General features: G+C 45.1%; 1 protein-coding gene across 1 annotated transcript in view; it reads right to left on the bottom strand.

The window, feature by feature from the left end:
* ENPP6 (ectonucleotide pyrophosphatase/phosphodiesterase 6) overlaps positions 1 to 20,104 on the bottom strand; it is a 168,202-nt gene extending 148,098 nt beyond the window's left edge. Inside the window, exon 1 of the mRNA XM_044387597.3 lies at positions 20,017 to 20,104. The gene's annotated coding sequence lies outside the window, so the exon portion shown is untranslated. The remainder of the gene's footprint in view (positions 1 to 20,016) is intronic.
* Positions 20,105 to 20,742: the final 638 nt, after the last annotated feature.

A 20,742-nucleotide genomic window follows, 5' to 3' on the forward strand; every position in this document is an offset into this window, starting at 1 on the left:
TGATTCCGTCTAATCCAGCAGCCCAAAGGGGGAGGAGGGGTTTTATAGATGAGCAAATGGAAGCGTAACCACAGCGAATGACAGAATCCAGATCCCAACCAAGTTCTGATGACAAAGCTGAACTGTTTCTGTGGCCCCTGTGGGTTGACTGGTGTCCTTCCCATGCAGAGTGCCCCTGAATGGGCTGAAAGTGGGCCATCACTGTCCCAAATGCACCCACAGTGAGGAGATACCATGTGGTCAGATTGCCCAGCACAGCACAACCCTAAATATCAGCTGTATGTTTTTAGTGAGGCTAACCCCAGAATCAAAAGGAATGCTGCTTTAAAAACCACAATGAAGGGGTGCTTTGGTGGCTCAGTTGATTAAGTGTTTGACTCTTGATTTCAGCTCAGGTCATGATCTCAGTGTTCTAAGACTGAGCCCCGCCTTGGGCTCTGTGCCGAGTGTGGAGCCTGCTTAGGATTCTCTCTCTCTCTCCCTCTGCCCCTGCCTGCTGCTCATGCTTTATCTCTCTCCCTATCTCAAAAAAAAAAAAAAAAAACCAAAACCAAACAAACAAACAAACAAAAAACAAATGAACAAAACAAAACAAACCACTATTGAAGATACTCAACGTGAAGGGGACCACCTCAGGCCAGTGACAAAGACTCTGTCCTTGACAGAAAACTCAAGTCTTCCCTGACCCTCCTGCCAGGCTCCTCTGAGCCCTCTTCTCAACTAGTCCTCAACCTTGGCCTATGAAGACTTGAACAAAACACTAACATAGTTTCTAACAGTTCAAGGCCACATTCCTAAGATGACCCTAAGTCCCCCTCAAAGTGCTTGCCTGAGAAAGCTCAAGGCTGCCAAAAGAATTTACTTTTTGCTCCCGCCAGCACTTGAAGATGGGGCTCTCGTTTCCCCTTCTCTGTGGGAGGGTAGGAGCCTAACTTTGATAAGTGGCAGCTAACAAACCCAGATGGGTTTCACATGGACCAGCCCCTACTTCTCACTTCTTGTAATTTTTCACTTCCCTGACTCTACTGAGCCCTGCTCACGCCCATCCCTGTTGCCTCATTCTCCCTTTAAAATTCTCAGCTACTTCTGTACAAATGGAAGTTGAGTCCAGTTCACGCTGGCCTCTTCCCTATTACAGTGGTATACCACTGATTATAATCTGTCCATACCACTGGTTAAAATCTGTCCTTACCACTGTAACTAGTGCCCAGCTCTGTGTATCTCTGACACCAGTCAATTGGGGCAGACAGAGCTGCCCCCGAGTGACTGTCACTATCAGTACTCCACTGCCCCCCACCCTAGCTGCTGCCTGCCTCCACTGTCCCAACCCCAACCCTAATCTTGGCAATCACTCTTCCTTGCCTCCACTTCCCCCACCCTCCTGCCTCCTGCCTTCTCTGCCCCTCCTCCTGGGTTCACACTTCTCATTTCCAGGACAAAAAGTAAGAATTGCCTGAGTTGGGCTGTGGCATGAAATAGAATAGTGTTCGGGCCAGATGAGTGTTTGGGCTACTGAAATAGCACACCCAAGGCCCCTTCTTTCAGATCTTACAGAGCAGTTTATTGAGGAGATTGGGAGAAAGCACACATTAGAGTCCAAGCAGGGCCACCATGCGTCGGTGCTTTCAGAGCAGCCTCTGCGAGGGTCAGCACCCACCCCTGGGGAGGAAGAGGACTCTGGTGGGGAAGGAAGCCACACTCCTGGGCTCTTGGCCACCTCGTGGGGGAGGAATTCTTCAGGGCTGGCTTCTACACTCAGTCTTAGCTGCCTGCTCTTCAAAACCACTTCATGCATCTACAAATGGGGTGTCAACTAGGAGTTTCCATGGGAGTTGGGTAATTTCCAGATAGCTCAGGGTTTCCTCCTGAGCTGTGCCCAAGACCCAGTATGTCTAATGCTTTCAGGCTTTCAGAAGAGTCAGGTATCTTAGGTTTTGTTAGGTTATTACTTCAGTTTGTGTCCAAGTGTTGAGAGCATAGTCCAGCACATGAGCCAGGCTCTATGAATTTGGGCTAGTACTTTGAGTCACTAGACTAAAGAAGGATGTTCATCTGTACTATGAGTTTTTTGGAGTTAGGACATCTAAAGCATTTTTAAACTTTAATAGTCAAACACTTTATATATATTTTCCTGGCACTATGCTGGGCAAACAGTGGTGGGGTAAGAAGTTGAATCATGGAACGATTACATGTGAGTCCTGGAGTATTCCAAAAGAAATAGAAATTTAACTCCAGAAGCAGTGAGGGCAAAATCATCACCCATCTCAGCAAAACTTTATTAAATTCCAGTAATCCCAGAAGCTGCTCTGTCAAATTTGTTCATCTTTTCCTCTCCCTTCCCACTTCCCAAACTTGTGGGCTATTCTTTCCCACCCAAGAGACTGTCTCTTTCCGTGCATTAAGCTTTTCCATTTCTGCAACCCTACACATTACCACTAAAAGGGAGGAGGAGGAGGGGAAGGCCTTCTTGTACTTGTCTCTGTCATGTATGAATCTAAACGCACATGTAATGACATCTTCCCAAGAGATGCTATTTTACTTAAAGAGCAATATAAATCCTTGACCTTTCAACACAGAGTTTCTCTAATTTCTCAAAGCCTTTTGGATCAGTGCTTTTCAAACTAATGTCTCCTGTAGATCCTGTTAAAATGCAGATTCTAATTCAGTAGTTTTGTGGTGGGGCCCAGGATCCTGCATTTCTGATTAGCTCCCATATGATGGCCAAAGCTGCTGATCCTTAGATCTTTGAGTGGCAGGGTTTAGATAACCTCATTTTTTCTGTAATGCCCATAGAAATGCTACAGTGGGGTTATTGACATTATTTTCATCGTTGCATCTCTTACTTACAGTCTGGCAACCGAAGAAATCCTGCTTGTCCTATGAATTCACCTCCTCATAGATTTGAAGCCGGCACTGGAGTTCTTTGGCCAGTGGGTAGTCTGTGAGAGATGGTGCCATGAAAGGCTCTGCCTAAGACAGACAGGCATGTTGGCTGGGAGAGACACTAGTTAGGACATTTCTCTGTGGGTCTTTAATGAATCAGGATCCAAGGACTATTTAAAAGAATGTTCTGAATAGATTTGTCAGAAGATCCAAGGAGCCTCTGTTTAGAACACTTCTCAGACATCACTGGAGCAAGAGACCAGAGCAGTGTGAATGATGCTTTTCAGCAGGAGAGATAAGGCAAGAGTCTCAAAGTAATGGGGAGCCACTGGGCTAATCCTCCAGCTGAATCTGCATATCCTTTCCTACACATATGAACTAAAAAGGGAAGTTGGGGGATGCATCTTATGGAAGGGACCTTGGGACCCTAGGGGCTAAGGGCTGGGGACTAGGAATCTGATGTTCAGTGAAGAACAAGACCCAAGAGTCTGTGATCACGCTGCTGGCCAGAGAACATTAGGAGGGGGGTAAACATCAGCCAGCTGCATTCTTAAACATTATTAGAAATCAAAACAAGTTATAGCGGAAGGACCTCAGAGGCCATCTGGTCCTAAGCCTCCATTTGCAGATAAAGAAACTAACATCCAGGAAGTTGGGTGACTTGCTCAAGGTCATAATATCATTGAGGATTTTAGCTGGCTTTTGAACTCATGGTCCTGAGCTCTTTGCAATTAAACGTGTTGTTTCTCACATCCAGTAACTCTTGTATGTGAAATTATGTATTTAAATTTTTTTCCCAGGAATTAATTTAAACTCTGTTTCTGAAACTACATAGGCAATGGCCAGGGAAAAAAATCAGCAAAAAAGGCCATCACCATGTCCCCCAGAGCCTAGCTGTGGCTCCGGTGGACAGCTGCACAGTTTGAGGTGTGCTTAGACTGTTCATACAACATGTCTTTCCAATAGAGAACTGATTATATACTGATGAGCAGATTTAATTCCCACAGTCAATAGTAGCATTCCCATTTTACAGACAGAGAAACTGAGACTCAGATTAGGTAAATTGCAGTAAGTTACATACCTGCTGAACTGGGATTCAGACCTGGGCCTGCCTTCTCCCAAATCCTGTACTTCTTCCACCCTCTGCCTGCTCCTTCACCCTGCTGTTCCCCTCTTGAATGTGCCAGGAGCACTGCCCAGAAGCTCTGGGAACAGGACTTTGTTCTCCTAAACCCTGGGAGAAAGAGAATAATCCAGGGACAATGGGACCTAAAGATTGGCTAGTGAAAGAAGCAAAGTACAGGGAGGACAAAGCAAGACAACTGATGGGAGAATGCTTGCTTGGTGCCCAACATTCATTGTGCAGATTTTCCTCTGCTGTTGTTTCTATGAAGGGATCATTCAAGGTACTTTCCAGCAACTGTTTTAGACTTCTGTTTTGATGAGCTGGAATGATAGTGGTTATGTGGGTGGTGGGAGCCCCCTTTCTCACTTTTCTTTCCTTCTTTCTCTGTCCTGAGACCAGGGGCAATAAGTCACCCATAAACAGACAAAGAACGTGGCAGGCTTGAACAACACCTAGCTTGTTCTACCATTTCTGTGTGGTAACAACTCTTGTCTCCTGCCCTTTAACACCATGGGTTGAGTGCTTTGGGGGAAAGGCAGGTATCTACCATACCGTGACATCTTTGCTAAACTTTGACTATTAAATTAAGGGCTTGTTTGTGTCTGCACTAAGGTTGTCCATTTGAAAACACATTTCTATTGGGAGAGATATTTTTCTCAATTTTTTAGTAGGTCAAAAACCAAATTAGATGACCCAGATCATTTTTCCACAGGTAGAGAAAATCCCCCTGTCCTTCAGTGACAGCTAAGCTGATGAGGCTGTAATTCTTAGAGAGAAGGATGTTGTGACATGGAAGAAATGGAAAACCGAGAGCCTACCCGTCCTGGAAGTGAGGGGTTGGTTGCAGGAGGAAGGGGAAGAGATAGATTAAGGTAGACAAACTCTGAGGCTTTGGCTTACCTCCTCTCTCAGGACCTGCTTGCGCAGGAAGAGAGGAACTTTGGAAACACCCAGATCACTGAAGGGAGCCTGGAACCCCAGGATCAGTAGTCTGCTTCTCTGGGCAGAGAAGGGGAGTTTCAGATCCTCAGAGAACACGAGCCTTCAGCTCAACACCACATCCGAAATGGCTCAAGGTAATGGCAAGTGGGTGACAGATAAACCTAAGGTGGGGCCTCTGGATGTCCTGGGCCTGCATGTGGCATACTGGAGTCCCAAGAGTCCCAGGTGCTACAAGAAGGGGACACAGCCATGCTGAGAATGCCATGAGGCAGCAGGGGGCTTGGATTATTTCAGCAAAGCCTGGGTGATTCCAGACATCAAGATCAGAAAAAATGGCCAGGTCCCCAGACTCCCATGGGGGCTGTAGCACATCACCCCAAGGGGTTAGATGAGACCGGCAGCCCCTCAGAGGGACCAATGCAGAAAGTAGTCCAACCCAGCCACTTGTTGCAACAAACTGGAGTGTGAACGGTGGACACGAAAAGAACCCAGGGGTCTGCTCTGCAGTGAGACCGTACGAGCCAACCCCCTCCTCCATACCAGGTGAACAAACTTCACCAATTCATGCCTATAGTCCTGGCATAGTTCTTAACGTGCTCCCTTTCTCTCAGGTGTCCTGAAGTGGTATGACATGAGCGGTTGTACAGTAAATACAGAATAAGGTGTATATTGTGATTCCATTTATTGATGAGAAAAAAAATGCACCTATATGTTTAAGGTTCCTTTGCGTCTGTGCATCTGTAGAGGACATGTCTAGAAGGATCTTGCTCACGGTCATTACCTGGGGATTGGGAGGAGACACAGAGACATGGAAAGTTTTTATACGCATGGCTGCTTATACCAGGCATGTATTTTTACAAATGAAAAAAAAAGTGTCCCTTTTGGAAGATAAATTATAATGGTCCGTCTGTTCAGAATATAGGTATCATCTTGAAGAGGAGCCAGGGAGGACAGTAGAAACTGAAAGCCTGAGCATTTTCTGTTAAAGGGACTGAGCATTTTTTAAAAAACTGGGACAGTTTATATTATTGCAAACAGACTTAAGTTCACCAAATCATTCTAAACATAGTTTTGTTTGTTTTTCCTCTTACTGAGTGGGTGTGGGCTCGTAAGGAAAATCAGATCCGCCAGAGAGAAGTAGAAACATTTGCTATGTCCATCTGAGTAAAGGGTAAGTAGTTTTATGACCATGCTACAGTTGAATTATGACTACTCATCTTGAAAGATTGCTTACTCATTTTTTCTATAGACAGAAACTATACTCTTCTGCGAGAGCAGGACCTGCTTTGTCATTTTAAGGGTCTCGCTCTGGGTCCACACTGAGGCCTATAACTGGTGGCAGATCGCAAGTGATGAGAGAGTAGCAGGTCAAAGTGCTACAGATGGATTACAGAGTATAGTCACGGAGCCCCCAGCCTTCAGGGGGTCAGGTAGGCCTGGGCAGCTGCCACGCCCGTACCCAGTTACTTCCAGTCTGGAGAAGCCTCTCCGTTGACCTCAGTGGCTGCATACATGTTTGCATGTATGCTATGTGTGTCATGACATGAAAGACTGAGAAGCACCCCTGAACCCTCTTTCACAGCAAATGAGATCTTGGGAAGTGTTACGGTGTCAATAGAAGCATCATTGCCCCAAAATCTAGGAACATCGTGATGGAAGTTGTCGTACGTATTGGCTCTCAAGGACGTTTTTGTTGCTTCATGGCAGCAGGGAGACCTCAGACCCTTCCTCCTGCCCTGTCACCTGGTGGCCACAAAGCTAAACATAAAGGGAGAGCCAGGGTCTACAGAAGCTGGCCGCCGGGGAATCCCTCCAAAACAAACTCTTCTCTGGTGTCCCGCATTGCTCATTTAGGAGGAAGATGTACCGTGATAAGTCACTCAAACTTAAGACCGTGGAGGGGGAAAGAGAAACTGACATTTACAGAGTTATGGAAACCCAACAATTATTGTTCATATATATATATATGCTCCATGTATGCACTAGTCTCTCAGTTTACTCTTTCAGCTACTCTTGATATGCCGCATTTCACCATATTTCATTGATTCTAAGACACATGTTTCTTCCCCACCACTTGACATCTCTGAAACTGAGAACACCTTAAAACCAACAGCCTCATACAATCATTGTTTGCCACATGGCAGTCATGATACAGTTACCATTGCCTAAAAATGGTAGCACATTAAAGAGTCCGCCCCAAAATTTATGGTGACTTGGAGGAAAGCCCTAGGAAAAATAATATAATACACTTTCAACTGTAGGGATCTAATTACTGCGAAGAAGAGGTGAGGGAAATGATGAATTAGACAGTTGTGTTCAGCAACATTTCTGAAGGAGGAAATGAAAACTAGCCAAAGCTGCGTAACCAACTGCAAAGCCAACTTACACGTCAGACCAATGGTTTTGGTTCTTCAACGGATTATTTTAAGAAATCGCCGCCTCACTTATGTTTGATATCATGTAGGTCACTCAGTTTTCTAATGGGATGCTCTTCTGTTTGATTTGCTGTGTACTGCTGGGTAAAAGTTCATGTTTTGTGGAGTCGCGTGTTAACTCGTAAGTTTTGTCTGGTAGAGATCGAGATGATCTTTGTCTAGTGAAAAAGATACATGTTTTATTGCCCTGTAGGACATTAGCCAGTTTTGTTTCTAAGCTAGCCATCTTATTCCAACATATTTTTTCTTTTTTTTTCCAGTTTCATTATTTTTAAAAATTTGAGTGTAGTTGACACACGCCAACATATTTTTTCAAAGCTCATAAAACGCTTGTTCCTATAAGTCTCCTCCAAATCAGTTGTTTATTGTTTGACAGTTGTTCATCCTGTATTTGCATGAGAATCATGTTTTTTAACTTTTTGAAAAGTGTACATATCAACAGTTAAATGGAAGAGTGATTCAAAAGAGTTAGGCTCTGAATGTGAAGAAAGTTTTGAATGCCTTCACCAATTTATTTCACCTTTATTTTTTAGCCTCTGTAAAAGGCGATTAATATTAGAAATATAAGTCCAAGAGAGGACTTTCAGTAAATTTAAAATAAAAATTCTAAGTAATAAGAAATCAGGGTTCATAATTTAGTTGTTGGCGGTACACAAGGGGTCAAAGAAATGTAAGTCCAACTACAGCAGAAAGGGAAGTTATCTACAATCTCTGGTGACTGAGAAGGAAAAATAACCGAATGTCTCAAACCCGGAGGTGTGGATTACTAGACCAGATAAACTGGAGGGCATGGACTTACTGGAATGGTGGCTATAAATGAGTGTCCTGTGTGCCACCAATGTGCTAGACAAGGGTCGGTGTTGAGGCCCCAGTGGGCTGGCGTGTAACTTTGCAGCATCAATATAGGAAGCGCCATGGACTTGGTTTGGGCTGACACCACGGCTTCTGTACAGGATAGGTGTTCTTTAACACCAGGAAAATTGGGGTTAACACTTATATCAAACTCCTTATTAACACTATTGTATTGTATTTCAAGATAATCTGTTTACTTGGAATTTAACGTATGAAAGATAATTTGCCCTATTGAAGGATAATGAGCCTTGCGATTCCAATTGAAAGTGTGTTTTTGAAGCCAAAACAGACAGACCTACGAACACAGAGAATAGACTGATGGTTTGCCTGAGGGAAGGGGGGTGGGGAGACGGGCAAAATGGGTGAAGGGGAGTGGGAGATACAGGCTGCCAGTGTGGAACAAGTAAGTCTCCAGGAGAAAAGCCACACCACAGAGAATACGGTCAATGGTATGTAATAATGTTTTATGGTGAAAGACGGTGAGCATAAAGCATAGTGTGTAGAGTTGTTGAATCACTGTGTTGTACCCTTGAAACCAATAACGTTGTGTGCCAACTTTACTCAAAAAGTTTTTAAAGACACGCTTTTCAGTTTTTTACACTTATGATTTTAAAAATAATGGGATAACTTTTTTAGTTTGAAAACAATATTGAGTCACTTCAGCAACTTAACAAACTGCCTTATTTATATGTTCATTTTGTCCGATTTTAAAAAGTTATCTGAAGTATTTGGTAAGGTTTTTCAGTCCGATATGCTCAAAAAGATACCTGAATATAATAAATGTATAAAGGGGGGCACCTGGGGGGCTCAGTCGGTTAAGCATCTGCCTTTGGCTCAGGTTGTGATCCCAGGGTCTTGGGATGGAGTCCTGGGTCCTGCTCAGCGGGGAGCCTGCTTCTCCCTCTCCTTCCGCTCTCCCTGCTTGTGCTGTCCCTCTCAATCTCTCTCTGTCTCAAATAAATAAAATCTTAAAAATAAATAGATAAGTAAATTTATAAAGGAAATCAAACTGTTTGTGGAGATCCCCCTTTAAGTTTTTCAATTGCTGATTGACAGACGCTCCCAAATAGTAAATACTATTGAGAACGTGTTTTAATTATAAATAAAATAACAGGTTTGAAAGTTGAACTTAAAATTTAAGGAAGAACCAGCTTAGTTCTTAAATTTTGTAAATTTAATAAGTTGAATATTCTTTTTTAAAACCAGATAGTCTGTGAAAAATCTTTTCTGTAAAAAAAGGACCCCATTCACAGCGCCGTCCACATTCACTTTTGCGTAAGGTGAGCCTGGTGGGCAAACTCAGCGCCGCATCACCTTTCTGAACCTCCGCTGGTGCGGTGGTGCGGTGAGTGGGTCCTCGACATACGACAGCGGTTACTTCTAGGATCCGTTCTTCCTCCTCCCTTCACATTTTTATTTTCCTGTCAGTCCTGAAATTTCAAACGCTGGGTGGCAGTATTGCACAAAAGCACAGACCTATTCTCGGAGAAAGGATATCAGGAGTTGAAGTCAATCCGCCGACCTATCACCCAGGAAAGCTTTTGAATATGTTTGCCAACTTGACCGCACAAGCCAAGGAAACTGTTGTGCCCGTCTCCGAAGCTGGCCTGCGGGTCTCACCCGTTCTTCCACCTGAGCCCGCGCGTCTGCAGTTCTGTTAGAAACGGGGAAACAGCGACTTTCCAACGCCATCTGCCCCTTCTGGGAGCCTCCCTCCCATGCCAGGGACCCCTTGTCCTTAAACGAATGAGGGACTTGGAATTGGGTGTCCCCTTCCGCAAGAGTAGCTTCATGCAGGTGTAAAAGCAGGAGGAGCAAAGGGATTTAAACGACGTAGAGGAAAAATGAACAATGAAAAGAAATGCGTTGACCTCAGGCTCACAGCTCCTGGAATCATTCCCAGGCACCTGGCATTCACCTCCAGGATCAGAAATGCCTCTTCCTTGTTTATACCCACCGGTATTCCTCTGCTTCTCTATCCCCAAACCCGGGTAGAGATTTCCATCTGTGTGGGTAGTTGCTCGTTTTAACTACAACGGCCTCGTGCTTAGGACCCAGATTATTTTCTACCTGGGTTTTCAGATTGAACTCTAGCCTGCCCCCTTATCTTATCTTACCGTTCTTCCCATCCTCCACCCCGTGGAAGGGCAGGAATTCACACGGTTTCCAGTGCGGCAGGAGACTGGGCACTTGTGAATTTGAAAACCTCTCTGCTCCCCCCCCCCCCCCCACGCCCTTCTCCCTCACTTCCTTCCTTTCTCCCCGCCCCCACCCTTTTTTTCCCCTGTTCTTTCCTCTTTTCCTCTGCTCCTTTTCCAAAATGTAAAATCAATTTATTCCATTAAAGGGTTTCTCCCTAATTCCCACTTAATTTTCTAATATCTTCACTTTCAAGGGAGACTTGCTATTTTGTATGGCATGTCTCATGATTTAATGACTATGAGCCAGTTTCTCGATAAGCCAAAGAGAAAGGGGCTTGCAGGTATCAAGGACCTAGCTTTGCCAACACCCCCTACCCCCCACCCCCCAGAAAGGGGCCTAGTGCTCTGTGCTCCTTGCAGGAAATGAAGAGCTGAGCCTGGAATGCATGTTGCTATCCAGCAGATCAGAGGTGGCCCTGTGCCTTTGGGGATCACACGGTAGTCTGAAAAGGCCTTATGGCAAGGGGAGGCCATTGTCCTTGGCCTGACCTGGTGCCTGCTGAAGCAGCTGGAGGGAGGAGACCAGACCGCCCACGGGCTGGTCCAAACCAGGGAGGGATCACATTCTCTGGGTACGGTGGGGCCAGCTCCAGTGAGAGCTGAGAGATTCACCCTCAGCCGGGCCATGAGCACTTTGCTGCTTCCGTCTGCCCCTGGGCTGCCTGGCCAAGCCTTCTGCCTCAGTTTCTCTGGCCCTTGTTGTGCTGTCATCTCAGCGGGATCATCATTTCAATCATTGATGTTGTTGGCTTTGGTATTAGGGAGCCTTTAAAAAGCTCTTTGGCTAGCCAGCTGACATTTTGGAATCTGACACCTCTGCTTTGGACCATCCGTTGGCAGGTACTGAATAATGCACACGCTCTTTGGTATTTTGCCTTTTCCCCTTGACATTGTTGTGAACATTTCCTCTCCACTATTTCATAGACTTCGACATATTGTTTTGATGGTTGTATTAGAACACATCATGAGATACCTTATGATGTATTCCTTGCTGTTGGACATTTAGGTTATTTCCAAATTTTCACCAGAACTAATGCCTTGTTACGTATTAGTGTCACAAAATCTTTGCAACCATTATTTCAAATATTTTTAAAAATACGTATGTGACAAATGAAAACATGCTCTCAGTAAAAACTTAAAACATTTACAGATATGACCAAAGTCCCCCTTAATGACCAATCTGGTCACTATCACTCTTTTTTTTTTTTTTTAAGATTTTATTTATTCATTTGACGCAGAGAGAGAGAGAGCACAAGCAGGGGGAGCGGCAGAGGAAGAGGGAAAAAGCAGACTCCCCGCTGAGCAGGGAGCCCGACACACACGGGGCTCCATCCCAAGACGCTGGGATCATGACCTGAGCCAAAGGCAGACACTTAACCGACTGAGCCACCCACGCACTGCTCATCACTCTCACTCTTACAGAGGTAAGTACTGTTACTCGTTAGTGCATATCCGTCACGTTTTTCAGTGGGTTGACATGTATGTCCATGTATCTAAGTGCAGTATATGGTGCTGGATGGTTCTTATTTGGGAGGCAGAGAGTGGTGCACAGATGCTATCTTGCTATCTATATTCATTCCACAGACTCTCTTGCAGATGCTTCCAGATAGCACATGACGATGGGCATCCCTCTCTGTAACTGCTGCGTAGGGTCCCATAACAAGGACAAACCACCGTTACTTCCCTCTTGCTGGGTATTTGGACTCTTTAGTTCTTTGCTAGAACCAGCAATGCTACGTGAGATCTTCTCTTCGTGCACAATGCACGTGTTTCTCTGCCGAGACTCAGAGAAGTAGAATTGCTGGATCGTAGCGGAGATACTTTTTGTTTTCACGGATACCGTCAAATTGCCCCCCAGGGTGGCTGTGCAGTAGCGCTCCCACCAGAGATCCAGTGAGGGCGTCTGTGCCGCACAACCCCACTCGCGCTTTATCTGATCACACTTTGGCTTGTTGCCACCCTGATTAAACATGGCACCCTATTGTGTTCTATTTGCAGTTTCCTGATTTCTACTGAGATTCAGTACCTTGTCAAGTTTATTGGCCGTTTTAGTCACATTCCTGAAAGTGTAGTTGCCGGGTCGATGCGTATGCCCTGTGTGTGTTTGTGTGTGTGTCTGTATGTCCATAGCTATGTATTTATGTATGTATGTATCTGTCGCTTTCAAGGTTTATGTGTCTTTCTCCCAAAATGCCCTTCTGTGATGACTGAACCAAATGTATACTCTTACTAAAGAATATATAAACTCTATTTTTTTCATACTCTCTACAGCACTGAGTTCTAAATCTGTTGTTTTTGTTCTGTTTGACAATTTGGTGGATAAATATAGCGTCTTATTTAGTTTAAATTGCTTTCATTAAGAGTAAGGTTTTCTACTTTCTTATCACTTGGGGCATTTTATATTTCTTTTTGTGTCTGAGTGGCTAATTTATTTCTCCCATTTTTGTGTGGGGCTGTTCGTCTTTATTTCTGGGTGGATTTGTAAGAACTCTTCACAAGCCTTAAAAATATTAACCTATGTCTGAGGGTTAAGTAGGGTCTGGATAGTTCAATAAAAATAATCTTGATATCTTAATATTTAATATAATACATTAATATATTAATATAATAAATAACTATACATAATAATATAAATTCCTCACAGTATAGTAACATCCTGCCATGGAAGGGGCCTCTGGGAAAATCCACTGGGGGGACTAGAGCCCCTCAAACAAATAAATATAACTTTTTAGGAAGACTGTCCTCCTTGGGTCTCCATATTGTCTCCTAATGTATAAAGCTGGCAGAGATAGTGTCGTGATAAAGCAGTGGATTTTGAATGCTTGAGTGTGATTAGACTCCAGATGTTCAGAGTTAAAGGGTCAGTAAGTGACGTATGCCAGGTCATCACAGGTCCCGAGTGCCTGGCCACTCTTCATAGCAGCCAGGACTGCTTGAGGCCCCAGGAGAGGCCCCAGGGCTACGTCGGCCATCACACGGGCTGGAACACGGGCACCACATCCAGCTGGAGGGGTAGCTACAGCCTTTCACTTCCTCTTTTGGCAATTAATCCTCCCTCGCTCCACATTAGAGAAAGTTTGCCTTGATTTTACTTATTTCTTGAAAGGCTGTATTTTCTAGGGAAAAGCTCACTCGACGAGAAGTTGAAGAACCTATCCTGGGTTGTACCTCTAGAGCTAGAAAGCTGGCTGGTGGTGACATGCACACCAACAGGGGACAGCACATAAACTGAGCCTAAGGCTCACTAGCGAGCTCCTTTTACAGCAGACTGTAGCCCAGAATCATCCGCCGCGGGTTCAAACCCCAGCTCCAGCCTGACTGATACACAGCTTCGACACAGGACTCAGGTTTCGAAATGTCAGCTCTCTCATCTGTAAAATGGCAATCATGTTTGTATCTACTTTAGCGCAGTTGTGAGAATTAACTGGGTCCTGGCCCAATAAACATTTTATGTGTAACGTCCCCAGTCGTTAGTTTTCCATCTCTTCTCAGAACAGAGACAGATCTCCGTGTGTGAATTATACTTTTCCAGGTAGTAAGGGGCATATCAGGACATACAAATTTCTTCTGAAACACCATAGCTAAGAAGGAGTCCCGTACGGTTAAAAGGACCTTGTTTGTCCTGGATATGACATAGGTTTTTAAAAAATCTCTCTCCGGTGGAGGAGTCTGGCAACCCTGGATTGGCCAACAATGGTTACTATGGCTGCAGAGAGGAAGCAGAAAGACCTCACAGCAGTGTTTACCGAAGAAAAGGGAGTCTATGGCTCCGGGAGTTAACTAAATGACTGTGCTTATGTCCTTGAGGCCAGAAGACAGGAATGACTGCAAAACACATCAAGAAACACAGCCATGTCCTTTCCAAGGACCTCCCAGAGTGTCCTCAGTGCACTGACAGAAGCCCTCCACGACGCCATCAGGATTTCCTCACACGGAAAGGGTGGCAGAGGTCTTCTTTCTTCAACACTGTGGATGATTTTCTGTCTTAAGTTTCACCATGTCCTGTGGTCGTGTTTGCCCTCTTGTCATTTGAAGGATGCTTCTTCGCATGGAGTGAAGATGGATGATTCATACTGGCCCAGATTTCGGGATTCATTACAAGAACTGTGCAAAAAGGGGGAAGATCTCATGAAGTCAGTGATGCCTTCCTGACCTGTTTAGGGCTGTTTTCGATGATGGTTGGTTATGGTCTCTAAACTGGGGATATTGATAGCTATTAAGGGAGCATGATCTTGAGTTGGGCAGATTTGGCTTTGAATTCTGTCTCTACTCCTTAGAGATCACGTGACACCTGTTAGTTATTTAATATCTCTGAGTCTCAGATTTCCCATCTGTGAACTGAATATAACATTGAATATCACACATCAGGGGCGCCTGGGTGGCACAGCGGTTAAGCGTCTGCCTTCGGCTCAGGGCGTGATCCCGGCGTTATGGGATCGAGCCCCACGTCGGGCTCTTCCACTATGAGCCTGCTTCTTCCTCTCCCACTCCCCCTGCTTGTGTTCCCTCTCTCGCTGGCTGTCTCTATCTCTGTCAAATAAATAAATAAAATCTTAAAAAAAAAAAAAAACATTGAATATCACACATCAAAAGGGTATTGTGAGGATTAGAGGTGACATATAGATAGGAGTGAGCACAGTGTGTGGAATACAGTTGCCTTTTGTGGTGGGCTGAATAACAACCCCCCAAAATGTCCACATCCTAGTGCCTGGGGCCTATGAATGTTCCTTTGCCTGGCAAAAGGGACTTGCAGGGGTAATTACATCAAGAATGTTAAAATGGGGCGATTATCTTGAATTATCCAGGTTGGCCTGGTGTGATCAGAAGAACCCTTACCTGAGAGAAGTAGATCAGAATGAGTAGTAGGAGGAAGTGATGCGACCAGAGGAGCAGAGACTGAAGTGAGAGGGACACAGCCAGGGAATGCAGATAGCCTCTAGAAGCCGGAATAGGCAAAGGATGGACTCTCCTCAGAATCTCCAGAAGGAACCAGCCTGTTACCACCTTGACTTTAGCCGCGTGAGACGTACCTGACACTCTGACCTCTGGGACCACTATAAGACAATAAAGTTGTGTTGTTTTAAGTTACTGAGTTTGTGGCAATGTGTCAGAGCAGCAGCCGGAAACTAACACAATTTCCTACAAACAGTGGTTTTTATTATCAAGCACAATAATGTTTGTTCAAGATGTGGAAACATTTTTGAAGACTGTAAATTGCCATATGAAGATGATTATCATCAGTGTTCGTATTTTATTCTGCTTACATTTAAAGCAAGTCTGCTGCTTCTAAACTCTATATTTCAGTATTTTCCTATTATTTTATCCTTGGATGACAAAGCTATACTGTCGTCCTTTTTACCATTTCCCAAGAAGACGTACATCTTAGGAGACAGTCAGGTGTAATCCATGCTCACGGGGATGTAGACTGCTGACCTCCACCACTCATAGCTTTGCGCCACATAAGGCACTCCAGCTATGTGATCTGAGCATGAAGGGTGAACAGCGTGAATGAATAGGGGAAGGAAAAGAAGGTACTCAAGTAGGAAGTGGCAGAGACTGCCAGAACTCTCCTATATCCATTCTCCCCATATTCTATAAGGATTTCTACCTGGGGAGATGACTATGCAAATAGGGACTAGTGCGTATCTCAGACAGCCTTGCGGTTAGGTGTGGTCACCGACTACGTTCTGTCCAGCGAGATGGAAATAGAATTGGCGAATGCAGCTTCAAGAAAATGTCCTGAAAGGGAAGCTCCGTGCTGTGCTGCTTTTCCTCTCATTCCTGCTAATGGATTATAGATGTCACGGTCACCTCCATCTACCACACAGAAGCCAAAAGTTGAATACGGCAAGGTAACAGGAAGGCTGGTTCCTTGATAGCTATGGAGTCAGCATACTCCGTCCAGAATTGTCTGTGTCCACATCAAAACGAACACCTATCTTGCTTGAGTTGTTGGGTATATTTATTTGGTGGTCAAGGGGATCAGTCACTTGTAATCCAACCAAACCTGGACTCTGACAGCACTTATCATGGAACTTATTATAAAGGACTGTTAGTCTTACCACTTTCTGGTAAAATAGAACTTCTGGAAGAAGCCGACAACATTTTGATCAAAATCAGGGAGGGAGAGAGAGGGCATACAAGAGATTGAATTATACCATAAATAAAATCATGATTTCCCTTAAGCCTAAATAAATTGAAGTTGATGATGGTGAGTCCTGAGACTTGATGAGTAGGTAGGAAGATCCAGTGGAGGAGGAGATGAAAAGTTGGAGGAAAAAGTCAAAGACTGAGGAATACGGAGGAAAAAGTTAGCCTTGGGGATGGTACCAGAGAGCAGATACGTGATTGTGAATCTACGGTCTCTTATCTGAAACCACTGAAGCCAGAAGAAGTTTGGGAATTTAGATTGTTTTGGCCTTTTAAAAATAATACTGAATATTCCATATATTTTTAGGTATGTCTTTTTTTAGGTATATATATATATATTCTTATGTTATATGTTTTTACATACACTTTACATTATATATATTTATATCATTGTCATATGTACGATATAACATCCCCAGGAGAATATGGGAAGCACTCGAAAATCAAACCTTTTCAGCAGCAAAATACATGGAATATCCACACTGGTATTTTTTAGTGACTAAAAACAGTCTCAGAGCAGTTCAGGTTATGTTTTTCCAATAAATATATTTGCTGGAGATTTGTTTTTTAAAAGACATACACACACACAAAACAAAGCAAAACAAAAACAAAAACAAAAACAAAACAAAGGTGCTTTAGATAAGGGGTTGTGAGCCTCTGTTAGGATTTCCAGTGCAAGGAAAGGGTGTCCGTGGAGAAGAGGTAACAAAGTAGAGGGGAATTATCCTGGGCTTGAAGAAAGGCCGAATCTGTAGTCTGAAGGAGTTGATCTAATACATTCTATCTCGAGTATTAAATGCATGCATGCATTCTTTTTTTTTTTTTTTTTTTAAAGATTTTACCCATGTATTTGTGACAGAGAGACAGCCAGCAAGAGAGGGAACACAGCAGGGGAGTGGAAGAGGAAGAAGCAGGCTCCCAGCGGAGGAGCCCGATGTGGGACTCGATCCCGGAACACCAGGATCACGCCCTGAGCCGAAGGCAGAAGCTTAATGACTGCGCTACCCAGGCGCCCCTGCATGCATGCATTCTGGGGTGGGGGGGGGGGGGAAGCATGGGATTCTGAGGGCAGGCAGTTAGCGCCCTCAGGGCAGAGCACAGAGAGGGACAGCTGCAGAGAGAGCTCCCCAGAGATCTGCAGAGGCTCACCCTGGAGACTTTGCCGGAACACTGATGAGAACATGCCTGTGAAGAAACTGGGCTGGGCTGGAGAAAGGACCGCCCGAAAGGAACGGGATTGTACTGGCCATGGTCCCACCCGTTTGGTTGCAGTCAAGGGCAGAGTTGAGCAGTCAACACAGAGACTTGTGGCCCCAAGCCTAAGGTATTTACTATCCAGTTTTTCATAGAAAAAAATGTGCTGCCTCCTGATGTAGGGGATAAAAATAGAATAGTTTAGAATTGAAATCCTTGTGCTCAAAGCCCTTCTTCCTCCTCACGGTGTGACCTTGAGTAATTCACTTAACATAACCCTCTGTGTTCTGTCTGTAAAAATGGGCTTCATCTCGGCATCTTCCTCATGGGTCCGCACAGGGGTTGAAGGAAGCAAAAGACTGAAAAAAGCTCGGAACCATAAATGTCATCAGAGAAAGTGAAATGCATCAATGAATAGTTTTGTAAAGTTTCACGTTACATCGAGAGGCAGACAGTTCTCAATTGCTCTGGGTTTTCCGTCATCCAGTCAGCGATGTGACTTCCTAATCCCAACGATTAGTTCTCTCTCACCCCTCCCCTGCCATGCCTAAAGGAAGTGGACCAAAATGAGATTTTTTTAGTGCTATTTTTGCAAGCTCCATGTATAGGCAAGTTTTAAAACCCAAATTCACATAGTCGCTGACACGTCAGCCTTAAACTGGATGAAAAACTTCTCCAGGGAGTAGAGGATTTCTTTACCTCTTGGCCCTTTCCAGGGCCAAGCAGACGGTCTTACACTTAGGAACACTTGATAAATGTTTGGGATGGATGAACCGGATGGTTGGAGGGATGGAGGGATGGATGGATGGACGGATGGACGGATGGATGTTATAAGTCATTTCATTGAGGAAACACCAGGAACAGTTTTTCTGTGAAGTGACTCCACGAAAGGAAAAGCACCAAGTTCGCCTGCTTTGCCTTGCCATTCATTGTCACCGAAAGCTTAAGTTCACGGGTCATACCTCTTTGTGGTATTTTTGAGGGGGTCGTCTTGGTTTTATTTGTTTATTTGTTTTGGGTTTTTTAATATGTGGCTACAGAGGTTGAGGACAGAATTCATGACACATTGTCATTATTAGTCTGTGCAAGGCCTCTCCTTTGATTATTCATCTATTCACTTTTACCTGCTCACCTCCGCATAGATAACCACTGGAATGTGTTTAATGATGAATTTTAACTTGCGCCAATTTTTTAAAAAATGTAGTTTTATGCATGTATTTTTAATTTCCCTAAAGCCTGTTGGGTCCTGTATCTCTTGCTACTTCTTACCCTTTTCGCTCAGCACTGCCTTCTTAAGACCCAGACGTGCTGTCCCGTGTACATCCGTGCACTGTTTCTATGCCCTCCATTGGGTAAACCCACACATTGGACTTCCGCTCTCTGTATGTTGTTTTCCAAGGTATCATTGAAAGTAACCTGCCAGTTTAATCAATCCTGTTTCCATGGTTTGCAAAAAGACGAGGTACACCATCTCCTTGACAGTGACTGGAATAGGAGTGAGCCCCCGGGGAAGAGAGGTCAAGAAGAGGTCAGACTGGGTTTAGGAGCAGCTCTGTTACCCCTGGTGTCCTTGGCCCCCGGCCTAGCCTCTCTGTTTTCTCACCTGCAGCAGAGTCAATAATCCCTGCCCCACCTATCTCACAGGGCTGATAGAGGCTTAGGGAAACAATAGGTGGGAAAAAAAGGCTTTGACTAGGGTTCCTAACCACATATAGGGAGTCAGCCCTCATGGTCCCTTCTTTAGCTGGCACCCAAGCCCAACAGGTGACTGGAAAAGCAAATGCACCCACCCCCGTGCCACAAAGAAGCATCTCTCCACTCTCAGGCTTATGCAATCAATGACGCGTTCCACCCTGGGCACCCCTCTTGTGTCCCTTAGTCACGCACCACCTCCTCGTGCGTGACCTTCCTGGGGCTCCGCTGGGAAGCGTGCGCTCCCTCGGGCAGTCAGTCCCAACCCCTGCTCCTCTCGATCCTGTCCAGTCACCATCCCCTTCCTCCATACCCCCCACATTATTTCCATTCCTGTGTTTACTCTACAACCTGGTATCTGTGAACACAGGCCCCTGCAGGTTTCCATCCCTAGGGAGAGCCCGCAAGAGAGAATCCTGGCTGGCTTTTGTGACCATTACCTTAGGCACTTTTGCTCAGTCCACTTCCACATCCCCTCCCCAGGAACAACAACAAAGACATGGGTTCTATGTCTCAACCCAAACAATGCCCAAGAACGTACCCAGCGTAGGCGTGGACACAGTCTCCTAACTCCTCTGTGCAGACTGGGAGCAGCTTCCGGGGGGCCTCTCTGCTCCAGGCAGAAGGACTTCAGCCACATCCACTCAGTGGCTCTCCCTGACCGGCCCCCTCTCGCTGTTGCTCCTTTCTCGCGAATTCCTTCCCAGACGACAGGAGCTCCTCTGGCCTGTGCGCTTCCTCTGCCCCCACTCGTGTTTGTAGCATGGCCATTGTTATGCAGGAGTATTGATGGGTTGGCAGATCCGCTTTTCCTAGAGACTGTGAGCTTCCTGAAGGTCGATGCGGGTCACGTTACTCTCCACCAACACCTGTGAGACAATAAATGTCTGTTGTCGAAGCCACCCGGTTTGTGGAACTTTGTTATGGTGGCCCTTGAGACGAACACAGGTGGCGGTCTCCCTCTAGCCCCGCAGTTTTTCCCTTTTGCTACTGCGTCTGTAGAGTTTAGCACAGCAGCTGAGACATAATAAGAGCTCACTGCATATTTACTGAAAGTAAAACTTGTGCTCTGGAGAACAGAGAGGAGCTGTGGTTCCTGTACTTGAAGCTCTCGTCGTATGACTGAAAACCCAGAGAAGGAAAAAGACCAAAGTACATGCCTAATGCCAGGTCAGAGACATGGGTGGTCAGACTGCTCTGAGTGCCTAGCCCGTAACTCAGAGAGGGTGGGCAGTGCTGGGCAGCCATCCCAGAAATCTCCCATAGC

Source organism: Ursus arctos, unplaced genomic scaffold, assembly GCF_023065955.2.
Source record: "Ursus arctos isolate Adak ecotype North America unplaced genomic scaffold, UrsArc2.0 scaffold_27, whole genome shotgun sequence".
Lineage (NCBI taxonomy): Eukaryota > Metazoa > Chordata > Mammalia > Carnivora > Ursidae > Ursus > Ursus arctos.